Source organism: Dermacentor albipictus, chromosome 5 (assembly GCF_038994185.2).
Source record: "Dermacentor albipictus isolate Rhodes 1998 colony chromosome 5, USDA_Dalb.pri_finalv2, whole genome shotgun sequence".
Classification (NCBI taxonomy): Eukaryota; Metazoa; Arthropoda; class Arachnida; order Ixodida; family Ixodidae; genus Dermacentor; species Dermacentor albipictus.
In genome coordinates, this window is record NC_091825.1 from 88,746,577 (window position 1) to 88,761,369 (window position 14,793).

Genomic DNA, 14,793 nt, shown 5'->3' on the forward strand with positions numbered 1-14,793 from the left:
AAACAGCACCAGTGGAGCTCTTGGCAAACCTACGTGTGCGCACGCAGGGCGTCACGGTGCACAGTGCCCGAATGCTAGGGGACTCCAACATAGCAGTCATCACCTTTGAGGGTTTCATGATCCCTCGATACGTACTCTACTACGGAGGTGAGGTGGCATGCCATCCTTACAGACGTTCCCGACAAGTCTGCCAGGTATGCCTGCAGCGAGGGCACAGATCACCCCACCCCGACAGCTCGCGTGTGCCGCAACTGCGGCCTCCTCAATCCGCCAGCAGAGCATCCCTATGCTCCCCACTGTCAGATATGTGGACAGGGATATCTAACTGGTACTAAGGAGTGCCGAAAGCGGCCAAAAACGATTCGCCAACGACCACCACCCTACCCGACAAAAACGCCAACTTACGCTGAACGCGATCGAAACCCGCAGCGCCAACCACCCACACGCCGCCCTCGGAGGTACAGCTCGGAGGGGGACACATCACGCAGGCGATCCAGATCTCGGTCCTGATCCACGTCTTTCCCAACCCTCCCCCCAACCGGCCAGTATCAACGCCCGGGCTGCCTGCGGAACCGCCAGGACACTGAGCAGGAGCAGCAGCGACGACCGCAGAACGTAAACGGCACGAAAGCGAAGAATCACAACGCCAACCCAGCTGGCGATGGCACCAAGGTGAGCTGGGCGGTAGATGCTGCCACTCTCGTGGCTCCGCACTCGCAAAATCAACCCCACCCGCATTTGTCCAATAACAGCGTGTTCAATGGGGCTGGTTGGTTCAGTTCAACCTAACCTTGTCCAATAACCTAGCTCGCGAAAGTGAGGCACTGAAACGCGAATTACGAACCCTACAAGCCACGCATGCTAGGGAACTGGCAGAGCTAAGGGCCCTCATCATGGGGATCTGTACCTCACCTCCCGCCATATCCTCCCCGAAGTCCTCAGCCCCCACACCCCCGAAGTCCCCCCCAGAACACTTCGGTCACCCTTTCAACACTAAACAACATGCTGAGTGCCCTCATACAGCAGATAACCAAGCAACTCACGTAGCAGCTTACACAGCAGCTTAACCAAGCCCTCCTGCACCAAAGCACCAAAGCACACAACTCAGTGCTAGATTAGACTCAATTGAAAATCGCCTTGATGCACGCATCAGCGAACAAAGCAGCATAGCGCGCAAGAAGCGAGCCACCGCAGGCATCACATCTGCCGCGACACAACCACCCCTTGCCTCCAGCCGCTTGATGCAGGCTTCCCGAATCCCTCATCCCACCTCTCCGCAATAGAATGGACAGCGCAGCCTCTCCCCCCCAAAAAAACCGTTAGAAATCTCGCAATGGAACTGCCACCACTACAGCCGTAAACGAGGCCTATTACAACAATTTATTCACAAACAACTGGTACCGCCGGATATCATAGCACTGCAAGAGACAGGGACTCTCCTCGCACTTGCAGGATAGGATACGATGTTTTTAATGGCCCGGAGGAAGTGAAGGTAGCTGTTCTAGTAGACAAGGCCCTAACAGTCACTGGCCACGACACTATACTTAATACCAATGTTCCCCATGTAATTCTCGAACTTCTCCTGCAAGGAAACAAGCAGAAAAGCACCAAACGGAGCGTGTTTGTTCTAAATGTCTGTAGACCCGCCAAGGCAACCGAACACGGATCTTCGGACTCTCATTATAACGCATGAGAGAAAGAAATCGTCATATTAGGCGACTTCAACACACACCAAAAATGGAGCTACCAAAAAGAAATATATATATATATATATATATATATATATATATATATATATATATATATATATATATATATATATATATATATATATATATATATATATATATATATACGGACGCCAAAGGCAGGCAATCAGCTGCGGCTATAGACAATTTTCAGTTAAACTTGCTTAGCGATCCGGATGCACCCACGCGACTCGGAAACAGTGTGTGCCAAGGCACTAGTGCCGACCTCATTCTAGTTCGCGGCAAGGCGACGTACAGTTGGTAAAACATGCAGGAGACATTTGGCAGTGACCACTGCATCGTGAGAACCCAACTCACGGAGTACACCAAATGTCGCCCCATCGGGCAAGCAAGGATCACAGACTGGGACGCCTTTCGCAAAGAAAGCACCTTGACTGTCGAACGTCTTACAAATCTCAGTGATTGGGCTGCACAACTTGCACAACTGAGAGACAAATGCACCAAGATCATAGCCAGAACATTACAGAATGCAGAAGTCAACGGCCATCTTCTCCACCTTTGGGAGGCACGTCGCAGCCTCATCAACAGGTGGAAGACCCAGAAGCGCAATCGCAGGTTAAAGCTTAAGATCGCCGCTCTCACTACCCATGCGGAAAATTTTGCGGTGCAACTCACCCGCATTAATTGGGCTTAATTTAGCGACACTCTACAAAAATCACTGGGCATGGCCCGCACCTGGAATATCCAAAGTCACTCATCGATCCCACAACAATGAAAAATGAAACGAATAAAGAAGTAGCAAGACTCATCCACACCTATCCAGGTACTGAAGATGAGCTCTTGGAGCGAATCCGACGCAAATGCTTCGGCACCACCAACCCTAATCCCTATCAGGGTACATACCAGGGGGGCCCAAATCACACCCTAGACTACTCTATTACGGTTGATGAGGTCTATGCCGCTATCCGCAGCTGCACTCGGAATCCCGCCACCGGTTCAGATCATGTCAGCTATGGCCTCATAAGAAACATCAGTGATTCAACTGTGCAGGACCTCACAACATTCCTCAACGCACACTGGGAACAAGGTACAGTGCCGCCTGAGTGTAAACATGCGAATATTATTCTGATCCCGAAACCAAGCAAGGCGTTTGAGATCGAGAACCTTCAACCTATCGCTATGACCTCCCGCCTGGGCAAAATTTATGAGAGTGATACCACCCACCTCCGGAACTACTTAGAAGACCATTCACTCCTTCCTCATACCATGTTTGGTTTCCGGGCTCACTTATCAACCCAAGGTGTTCTACAAATCAAAGAGGAAGTCCTCGAGACAGCACCGCAACATGGGACACACATCTTCTTGACCCTGCACATAAAATGCGCTTTTGACAACGTTAGTCATCAGGCTGTCCTCGACGGACTCGCTGAACTCAACTGCGGCCATCGAACCTACGAATAGGTCAAGCCCTTCCTTAACAATCGCACTGCGACGATAGGGCTGGGCACATTTCCATCTTCCTCAGTACGCGTTCCCAATTAAGGAACCCCGCAGGGGTCTGTTATCTCTCCGCAGCTTTTCAGTGTAGTTATGATAGGCCTCGCGCGCAAACTCCAACAAATTGAGGGAGTCCAACATGCGCTTTATGCGGATGACATCACGCTATTGGCCACACAGGGCTCCCTCGGAGAAAAAGAGACCAAGCTGCAACAAGCTTCCACCTGCGTGGAGGACTATGTACGTGAATGTGGCCTGGCCTACTCCACTGATCAACGTCTCTCAACACGTTCTGGACAGTTGTCGGTCCCTTTAAGGCCATGCAGTAGCACCATCATTTCAATAGAGGGCAAGCTGAAGCCCCTGATGAGCCGTGGTAACCATAGGGCGTCCTTCTGCAGAGCTCTATGCCGCCATCCCAGAAGGAAGAAAACACGGCCTGTCTGAGGGCATGCAGCACTGGTGTCGGAAGTACGGTGACACGGGCAACATAAAAGAAATACGCAAGAAAAATGCGCCTAACAATATAGGCTTTCTCCGCAAAAGAAACATTGCAGAGTCTTGCCCTCTGAGTAGCACCTATAACCTGTGATCGAGCGGTTCGCGTACGTCCAGTGAGACGACAGATCGATCGAAATCCACCCCCAGAAGTGCAATATTTCCTACTATTTTAAGGCTGCGTGCCATGTCCGGTCTAATCTTGTCGCCAAGAGGCACAGCGTTTGCCCATGTTTAGTTTTGCCCCGATATGCTTCCAAACCTGTCGAAGCGCCTCAGCACTGGAAGGAAACTGCCTGGGTCTCCGATAAACACAGTCACGTCACCGGCATACTCTGAAGCCATAATCGCCGATTTTCCCAGGAGCGGAAGGCCGCGCACTTTCGCATCAGCACATATCGCTCGAATAAAGGCAGGGCTTAAAGTCTCCTTTCGGGGCGTTTCCAGCGCTCGTTGTGTTCGGATGTGTTTTTCCGTAGCTCCGGATTTTGCCCCGTTTGCTTGTTTTTCCCCACTACTGGAACCCTGTTGTTTATGAAGCGCTTTGGTGGTTCATGATCACTACTGGCGCCTATCTACAAGGTCCGTCGGCATCTACACCCTCCTGCTGCGCCGTCCAGCCCGAGTTCTTGCGCGGCTTCGCGAGTACGAGTGCCCCCGCGGCACTCGCAATGTCGGCACGGAGCATCCAAGCTGCTGTCCGCTGCGTCGAGGGAGCGGAACATTAGCGATGCAACTGCCATCCAAGCCAGGAGCGTCTCCTTCGCAGGGATGAGTCCAACGTGCGAAGGTGGTATCCTGAGGATAAATACCACCAGAATTGAGCACAGCAGACCTGCTGTCGCGGCGCACACGTCGGCCAAGAGAACAACGGAAGCTACTGGCCTTCCATCAGATGAAAATGTAACTCCAGTAGCACCAAGAAGACCTCGCTCATCACAAGACCTGCCAGCACGACCGAGACATACGTCTCCGGTGTCGCCAACGGCATTGTGGTACAAAGTGGTTATCAAGCCTCCTGCTAGATATGACATGTCCACTCTGCCTAACCGTATCATTCAAGCAGCCCTGGACGCTTGCCATGAGACTTGCTGATTTCAAGGTTTCGCTCTACACAAACTTAATAATATGGTCTCAGTATGGGTGTCTGCTATGGCACTAGTTTATAAGCTCGAAGAACTGCAACAGACACATGTTTCAGAAGAATGTGTCCTTCCAGTCCAGGCGTACCTCGCCAGTGGTGCCGATTTAAGACGCTACGTGGTTAATGGCGTTGACCACGATGAAGAACCCGAAAGGCTCCTGCAGGAACTATCGTGTCCCACACAGAAGGTCGTGGCTGCTCGCTATCTAGGCAGCGGTCGTACATGCCTAATCACGCTTCAAGGTCCTAATTTCCCACCTGAACGTATCCTGTATTGCGGCTGCAGACTGCGCACTGCGCCCGTGTCCGTTCAAGCCTTCCTTAGTGTACTGCTACTCTTGCTTTAGACAGAGACACATGAGGTCATCCTGCCCCTACTCAGCCAAAAACGACAGCGTGGAGCCTGAACCATCAGCATCGTTTAGGTGCGGCCTATCCGAAACAAATGATCATGACAATACTTCCACGACGTGCCCTACGAAGTCCAAGGCCACTAACAAAGATCCACAACTCCGTTCTCTAAAGCCAACAAGGACCCCTCGAGATCTATTAATGAAACAAGTCCTTGTGTACAACCGTTACGCTGTTCCGGCCTCACTGGAAGAGGACGCTAGCCAGGTGACAATAGCAAGTACAGCGACAAATTATGCGGCCACTCCTACATTTAGGGCAGGAGTTCGGTCGTTCACTTCACGGCCACAATGGGCATTACAATCGATAGAAGACACGCCGTTTTCCTTGGCGAACGAAGAGTTCGAGATCACCGCTCGCCTAGTCATCCTTGAAAAGGAAATCCATCTCAAGGAACGCCGCACAGTGCTCCGGCGTCGTCATGACGGAGCGCGGTCGTCGCATTCGTTGTCAACGTCTTTTCCTGCTCATATGGCTAACCTAGCATCTATGTCGAAACCTTTCTCACACCAAGAACTCTTGCACTTCGTTGCGCAACAGCTCCAGCATCCCACCTTGGTTTAACTGGTCAACCTTAACCTGGGATGGCTGCTCCGTTTTCAAGTGTGGGCATCTTACAGCGGAACTGCCGCGGCATCACTGGGAAGGTCAGAAAGCTGCGCCAGCGTCTCAGATAGGGGAAGCTGCGTGTTTGGACTCTACTGCTTCAAGAATACAACGGCCTGCCACCCATTTCAGGATTTGTGGCATAGTCATCGCCTTCAATGTTGGACTCTAAGAGTGCTACGCCCGATGTCCCTCCAGGAAATGCTGCAGCTTATGTAATATCCACACTTCATCAGACCCGTGTTGATCTTTCACGGTGGTGCACTATATGGCAAGAAGTCGTGGCCGTATTGGTTCATCTCCAATGCACGGACGTTATCATCGTTTCGTACCAGGCCCGCCCATACACCGGTGGTGCAGCTCGGTTGTCTCGGCTGGTTGGCGCACCTACGACAGAAACATCCTGGTTTCCCCATTATGATAGCAGGAGATCTCAACGCGCCCCACACAACATGGGGTTACGCCATGTTCAGTGCGAGTGGTGTGGACTGGGCACATTTATGGACGCCAAATTCGCGCTGCTTTATAATGTGTTAGGGCCTACCCGTCGGCGTAACCACCCTCGCGCGCCACCACACTCATCGGACTTATCTTGGTGGTTAGGAAAGTACGACCCTCTCGTGGTCATGTGAACCTGACTGCTAAGGAACCGACCATCATCCGATTCACCTTGGCTTAACTTCTGGCGGAACAGGCCGCCTCCGCCCACTAAGCATTGTATCCAACTACATGCGGGACCCGTCCAATTGTCTTAGTGCGGCATCAGTTGAGGCAATACGCACGCCTTGGGTTGATGAATCGTGAACCGCTCCAGATTTGCAACTCCTGCGTCTCTGGGTGTCGCGCCGCCAAGCAGAACTTGCATCAGAACGTGAACATGCACCAAATGCCCTTTGATTATATAGAGGCCTAATGCCTCACTGCAGTAGCTCTGCGCCATGAACACCGCGTAGAACGCGGCCTCTGGATGGACTGGTGCTCTTCTCTCGGTCCTTCATCGTCCAATGCCTCTATTTGGTGCACCTTCCGAGTAATGGAACGTGGTCGGGGCCCTGCAGAACCCGCAGCCTGCGCTCTGTTAGCATCGGGCCAGACATCAGCAGTAATCGCGGAAACTGTCGCCCACACCTTTATTCCTGCTTTGCCGCGGACGCAGGCACGCCGCCTACGCTCTCCGACATCGAAAGTATACAAGCTACCTTGACTATGGCGGAATTTTTAGCGGCAATAGACCTGTCGAAGCTATGCAAGGCACCATGACTGGATGGCACACCGTATGAACTCTATAATACGGAAGGCAAGGTTCTCGATGTGCTGCTGGGGGCCATAAACAAAGCTTGGGCTACAGGAGTTATTCTTGATTCTTGGCGGCATGCAGAAATGGTCCCTATTCTCGAACCCGGAAAGACACAAGACAATATTGCTCGTATACGCCCAGTAGAGCTAACCTCAACGTTGGGCAAGCTGATGGAGCGTATGCTCGCGACACGTATTACATGGTGGCTCGAGCGATACTCCTGCTATTATCCTGGCCAAGTCGGTTTCCGTGCTCATCTGGGCGCAAAGATGGCCTTGCGTACCTTTGTTCCATGGTTCTCGGAGGCCGCTCCCAAAGAATTCGCACCATTTTGGCAATGGACATTCATAGAGCGTATGACCATGTGAGTCACGAAGCAATTGTTGAAATTCTCCATTGGCTTCAGTTCCCTGGCCGTGTCTGCACATTGGTCGAAACCTTCCTGCGCACTCGCACCTTCTCCATTCGCCTGGCTGGCCAAGCAGCAGGTCAGTTCGTCGCGCATCGGGGTATACCTCAAGGATCTGTGCTCGCACCAGTCCTTTTGAACATTGCCCTCCTCCCACTAGCTTGGAAGCTAGCGACGATGCATAACGCGCAGTACATAATGTATGCATATGACATCACTGTTTGGGCAGTTCATCCTGAAATCTGCCACCAAGAGCAAGTGCTTCAAGAGGCCCTAAACGTGACGCACAACTGGTGTGCTCAGACAGGGCTTGAAATTTCCAACGACAAGATGACGTACATGTCAGTAGCGAACAAGTATGGGCGCCGTCTACTGGTACCCCGGCCTCTTTAGTTAATTCTGGATCAGCAGCCACTACACGAGGCTCCAACTATCCGTATACTTGGCCTTGAAATCGATTCCTCCGGATCTGGGAGACCATGGGACAACAATTGAAAGCGACAGGCCGCAGAAACGATACAGTTGATACGTCAGATTGCGAAAAAATCTGGCGGTGCGAGCATCAACATCGCGCGCCTTCTTGTCCGTTCTGTACTGCAACCACGACTCGTCTACAGAGCCCACTTTCAGCATCTCACGAAGGCAGAACAGGCTCGCCTTGAGGCCATTAATCATGAAGCCATGCGGGCCATAATGGGACTGCCACGCCTCACTCCGTTGCCAACCCTACAGGCTGGGCCCTAACTCAACACTATCGACGAACTCGTGCATCAGCGTCGATGCGCGCGCGCCTTATAGCCATCAAATTTCTGCTCGGCTGCTTCACTGGCTCAGTATATGGGACATGATATAGACAATCCAGCTTCTACGAGACGCGATGTAGCTCCGTGGAACAGGGTACAGTTAAATGACAATAAGCCTCTTGGTCGTCTATATAGCCCGGTTCCTCGCCAGGCGAATGTTCTAGCTTCCCGCCTTCGTTGCGCCGATGACAATCAAGACGATGCGACTCTTGTAGCATACACTGATGCGAGTGTTAGTGACACCATGATTCACACAGCTCTCTAGTGTCCATTGATGCCAGATGCAGGCTAGACGTGCCCGTATGTTGCTGATCCTGCACCACCGGCCTACCTTGCCGAGCTTGCCGCCATGCGAGACGGCTTGGCCGCTTTGCTCCGTTATGTTCAAGCTGCTCGGAATTCTCAGCTCATCATTCGCATGGACTCGACTCAAGCCATCCACGACGTACGCAGGCTATCTCGGTCCACTCTACTCTCAGATAGCATTCACCGTCTTGCTGCCACTACGGATATCTTGATATGCGTCCAGTGGGTGCCTCGAGCAGCCCTGCCGGGTCCTCTTGAAGCAGATTTGGCAACCTACTCACAGATTACAACGTACCCACTTCCGCATTTCGTCCGCGAACGACTGATCTGGGAAAAGGGAAACCTCCGACGTACCACACGAGTTCTTATACCTCCGTGTGGGTCAGACTTCCCTGGTGGTTTAACTCGCCGAGAGGAGGTTACGTTAAGGAGGCTACATGTAGGGGTCGCGCTCATCCCGTCGGTGAACGCTCTCTGACCACAACAGTCGCCTGGTCCTTACGGAGCATCGTGCCGATTTTGTGACACAAAAATCTGATAGCGACATACCTACTATGGACGTGCCGAGGACTTCATCTAAGCCGTGTCTACCACCTCCGGGAAGCGGGCCTTCGGCCTGGCCGCCCACGCGACCTTGAACGTTGGATTCAGGGACTATATCATCGTTCACTTATAGAATTTTTGCGCGAGTCAAATCTGTTCGTGCAGTTTTAACATGCTTCGTATTATGCCTAAGGGCAAGCTTTCCAATTATAAAAAAGTCTTCCTTCAGTAGGGGGGTCATTCATAGGCGGCGACCAGTATAGCACACGCACACTCACACACGCGCGCATAATATATATAAATGTATATATAACAGGAGCAGGAATAAGCGACGAGTAAAAGCTAATTTCAAGAAGTGTGGTGAAACCAATTTTCTCTAGAGTGAAACGAATTTTTATGGGTGTTCTGCAAATAAATACATAATTTTGAGTGTACTTCAGACTTTAATTTAATGTGCCGAATGAATGAAGCATTTAGGAAAAATTTGCATTTTGGAAACATTTTTTTTTTCAAAAAATAACTCGGGAGGTAAAGGGTTCAAGGTACGTGAACTCAAAGCAAATAAATCTAGCTGCAAACAGAACAATAATTGCCTTGCTTCATTGACAGCCTCAGGCACTACAACAATATATTTTATGGTTTCACACCTGCTTACCTTCAAAAGGGGACAAAACATATGCGTCTTTGATATAAGCACTTGATACAGCACTCGTAATGCGCAACTAAATGAATGAGAATTTACTGGCAACCTAGAGAAACCAAGGTGAACCTTCACTAATTCACGAGCAGGTAGCTTCACACTCAGGTGGCTCATGGAACAGTATGCTTTGCCAAGAATCTTAGTCGAACAAGGGTGCTGACCGTCATGTGCAATGCCTTAGGAAAATGCATGCAGCAGTGCGACAATACCCGCTTTCCTGTTTTTTGCTCTTGTTGCATCAAAAGCTTAATCGCGATTAAATCATTAATCGAAAAATTTGAGATTTAGAATGGCCCCGCTCAAGGTTACTAATGGTAATAAAATCACCTCCCGGGCTTGTCGAGGGTGCACCGCAGTGCTATAGTTGACCTGCCGAGATAAGGGCCGAGCGCCTCTCTAAAAAAAATAATAAAAATAAAAAAAAAATAAAAAATGGAAGGGGGCGGGGCCGGGCCCCCCAGTGCCCCCTGACTTTAAGTACTGAATAAAGGCCCCTATACACAATGCGAAAAGCACTTGTATAGGCCCCAAAGCGCATCTCTGTCGAACGACCCTACTCAGTCTTATCGTTCCCTTTGCCACTTTGTTTAAGACCAAAGTGCTCGATATGTCCTCGTATATCTCTCGGAACAATTTGATCACTTCTGTTCGAAAGTCATACATGCGTAGTTCCACAAAAAGGTACTTGTAGCTGACTCTGTCAATGGCGGGCTCTTGGTTCAATGACATGCACAAACCTGAAGCCTTTGTATATTCAGTGGTATACTAACAGGTCTCGGGTTAGCGACAACGGACTAAAGACTTTCCTACGACAAACGAACCGATTTGCTCACAGCAAATTACGTAGCGTCAGTGTTGCTTCAGAATCTTCACTAATACTGCCCCAACAGTGCCAGCGTATGACACTGTTGTGAAATGGCACAACCGATTTCAGGGTGGTGAACAAGCCACCATGACGAAGAGCGGAGCGGCCGACCATTGCTCGACCATAGAGAAATATGGCTCGACGGTGAACCACAAATTGACGCGAAGTGGAGGCTTTTGTATAGTGTGGAACAGATAGTTCGGCGCCTTGGCTAAGTGCCGACTCAAGAGAAACTCTCACCCGTTTCTCGTCACTTTATCTCTGTGGCAATAGTACGCACTTTATGAACGCCCCTCGTACGTCGCTTTAAAACGCAGAAGGCACCACGACAGCACACGCTTTCACCAGAGCATACAGACCTGTCCGCCGGTTTGCCATCATCGCTTCCGTTCTCACCGCCGCGCCCCAGCAGCCCCTCGATGAGTACGTCTGTCGATGTTCAGTGTGCGCGCTAGTTTGCCAGTGTTTTTGTTCCGGTGACGAAAGCCACAATTTAGCGCCGATGTCGCGTCGGGGCGTCATTTCGAAATGATCGAACGCCCTCGCCACTGGGTCATGAGCCAGCCGCGCGTGTGGTCTCTTTGAGAGCTCGCGCCTTGGGGTGCACCTGTTGGCGCTTTTTCGACAACATCCGGGCTAGAATTCCAATTTCTGGCGAAACAGACGCATGTGCCCACGCTGTAGCATCGCTTCCCCCGATTGAGGATATTTTCCATCGCGATTCTGTTTATCGCGCGAAAAGAAAAAAGAAATATACAATAAAGGTTCGCGTATTTGAGAAGCGCGTTTGTAGTACTCGCGAGGATAACGTGGAGCTGCGCCTTTGGTTATCTTTTGGAATCGAGCGATAATTGCGTGCCAAGTACCCAACTTGTGACTGAATTGATTCCTTTTAATTTCCAATTTCGGTGCCGGCAATTTTCCACCGGATAAAAAAAAAAAATCCGCGTGTTGGTAAAATTGCACAAACAGGCCTGGAGTGTGGCCTGATCCCGGTGACCAGAACCGGTAACGCACTCCCTCACCAGAGCAGGATTGGCCAGCCTGGTGCAGTACTTGGCCACAACCTCCTATATGAACCCCCTATATGAAGTTCCAATTCGAACGGGACTCAAGCGCCCCTGACCTGCCCTCTTTCGATTCGCACGCAGGCGGCAGCTCAGTCCTCTGTGGGTTCCTAGAAGAGCCGGGCCTCGAACGCGAGCTGGCCTGCGTGGTCTAAACAGTGCCGGTGCATGGGCGACGCCGGGTTAACAAACACTTCGCCAACGTGACAGTACAAGCGAACTCGTGTTTTTTATTCTTTCGCGTTGACACAGTCGCGTTTATTTAATTTATTATTTTAGGGCTTTCATACACCGCATTGTAACGTAAATAGTTTCCTTCCCAGTTGAAAAAGACAACAGGAATTCCTGTCGCAACTACAGAAATTTCTGTTGTACAACAGGATTTTTCTGTAGTAACTACAGATTCCTGATGGAGCGACAGACTTTTCTGATGTACAACAGACATTTGTTGTTGCTACTACAGAAGTACAGTCTGTCGTATGTCTGTTGTTACAACAGAAAGCTGAAGCTCTACAACAGATTTTTGTAGTACTACAGAAATTTCTGTTGTACAACAGGATTTCTCTGTAGTAACTACAGATTCCTGATGGAGCGACAGACTTTTCTGATGTACAACAGACATTTGTTGTTGCTACTACAGAAGTACAGTCTGTCGTATGTCTGTTGTTACAACAGAAAGCTGAAGCTCTACAACAGATTTTTGTAGTACTACAGAGAAAATTGTCATCACTACAGGCACCCTGTTGTCCCAACAGAAATACTCCTGAAGTAACCCGAAAAACTTCTGTAGTGCTACAGAGAGCTGTTGAAATACTACAGAAACCTATTGTGGCAACAGGCCCCCAATTGTCACAACAGAAGTGTTCCTGATGTAATGCGACCAACTTCTGTTGTACTACAGAAAAATGTTGTTGTACGACAGAAACCTATCATTGCAACAGGCCCCCAGTTGTCATAACAGAAGTGTTCCTGAAGTAATGGACAAACTTCTGTTGTACTACAGAGAACTGTTCCACAACGGAAACCTATCGCCGCAACATATACCCAATGATGACAACAGAAGTGCACTGAAATTGTGTGATGCGACAAGCTTCTGTAGTGCCCGGTTGAAAAAGACAAAAGGAATTCCTGTCGCAACTACAGAAATTCTGTTGTACGACAGAAGTTGTTGACATTTCTTAATTGGGAGACATTTCTGACGTTACGACATAAATTCTGATTTCGCAACAGAAGCATTCTGTCGCGACAACAAGAGTTCTGAAGTCGGAACAACAGCTTTATATCCTGACAGCGACTCCGACGTTACGACACCAATTCTGACGTCGCAGCAGAAACATTCGGTCGCGACGGCCAAGAGTTCCGAAGTCGCAACAGAAGCGCTTCCCGTCGCGGTCCTTTAAAATTGTATGTTTTTGCATCGGTAGTGTACACTGTACTTTTCTCCTGCGCGGTATTCAATCGCACTTCTCTGAAGCCGGCAATGCTGACACCGATGGCACCGACACCGGTATTAAAGTCGACGTGGCGAATAGTTATAATTGTGCCGTGACGACGCGGCACCAGCAACGCCCTACCGGCCTCCTCTAAATCGGCCGCTGATCAAAATCATACCATCTGCGGGAATGGCTGCGTATCCGGTTTTTTTTTTGGTAAGATGTGGCACACAGGCCTGTGGACTTACATGTGCTGTTACACTGACACATTAGTTAATTTCCCAGGAATATTTCACAAGCTTATGCGAAGCGGAAAAGAAGATTTCGGTTGTTCCACAAAGTTGCGTGAAAAGCTGTATCGCTCGGGTCTCATTAATCTGATACAGTGCTGCCGTGAGAAGCCAGTATGCTGTCAGAAAGAACTCTCATCCACGAATGTTTATGTAGCTATTTTGCATTGAACACACGAATTATATGCGCGCTCAAAAGTGTAAAGAACGAGAGACAACTGTCGAAACTAGCAGTAATAACCCTAAAAGTCAACGTTGTCTATTTCTGAATTTCTTATTTAATATGGATATCGTACATCAAAATCGATGTTCTAGCACTGCACGATGTACTTGTCGATGGTACGAACACTCTTGCTCTTCTAGAGATGCGGCACTTGACGCGGTGGAGTGATAGCGGATCTTGGCTCTCAAAATGCAAATGTAAACATCAGCGCATCAGCACGTCGTACTATTCACATGGCCAAAACGTACACTCGAAGACCATGTCAGGGGTGGACCGCAACGCCGAAACGGTTGTACCTACAAGGGCAAATTTCATCCAAATGACGCTACACCTAAAGCAGGTTTATGATGGACTCGGTGTGCAACCGGACTGGTACCCTATTTTGGTGAGGTGCTTATCCTTGCCACCCTTCTAAAGTGACACGAACGTTTCTACTAACAGTATGAACGCTGCCTCTTCTGTGTGACTTTCATTGTGCCCTCCATTCTGACTATGCAGAACTGGTGAACGTCTAGTTCAATGCAACTATAATAAATACCATGAAAGAAAAAAAAAAAAAGTCAGGGGTGGTGCAGTGGTAAGATGCCGGGCTAGGAATCGAGAGGTCGCATGTTCGAATCCTAGGCAAAGACGTTTTTTTTTAAATTTTTTTTTTTACTTTTATGTTTTTCTTTTTTGTGCTAACAAATTTACATAATCTTACGGACGTCTCTGTCAATTTTTAATTAAATATTGATCAAGAACTACAGAACATTCTACTACAGGACGTCACACTACAGACAACAGAACTACAGGCAACAGAACTACAGGCAACAGAACTACAGGCAACAGAACTACAGGCAACAGAACTACAGGCAACAGAACTACAGACAACAGAACTACAGACAACAGAACTACAGACAACAGAACTACAGACAACAGAACTACAGAAACAACGTCCCAAAATACAACAGACTGGTAAAATTTCCTGTTGTGTTTTTCAACTGGGTTCC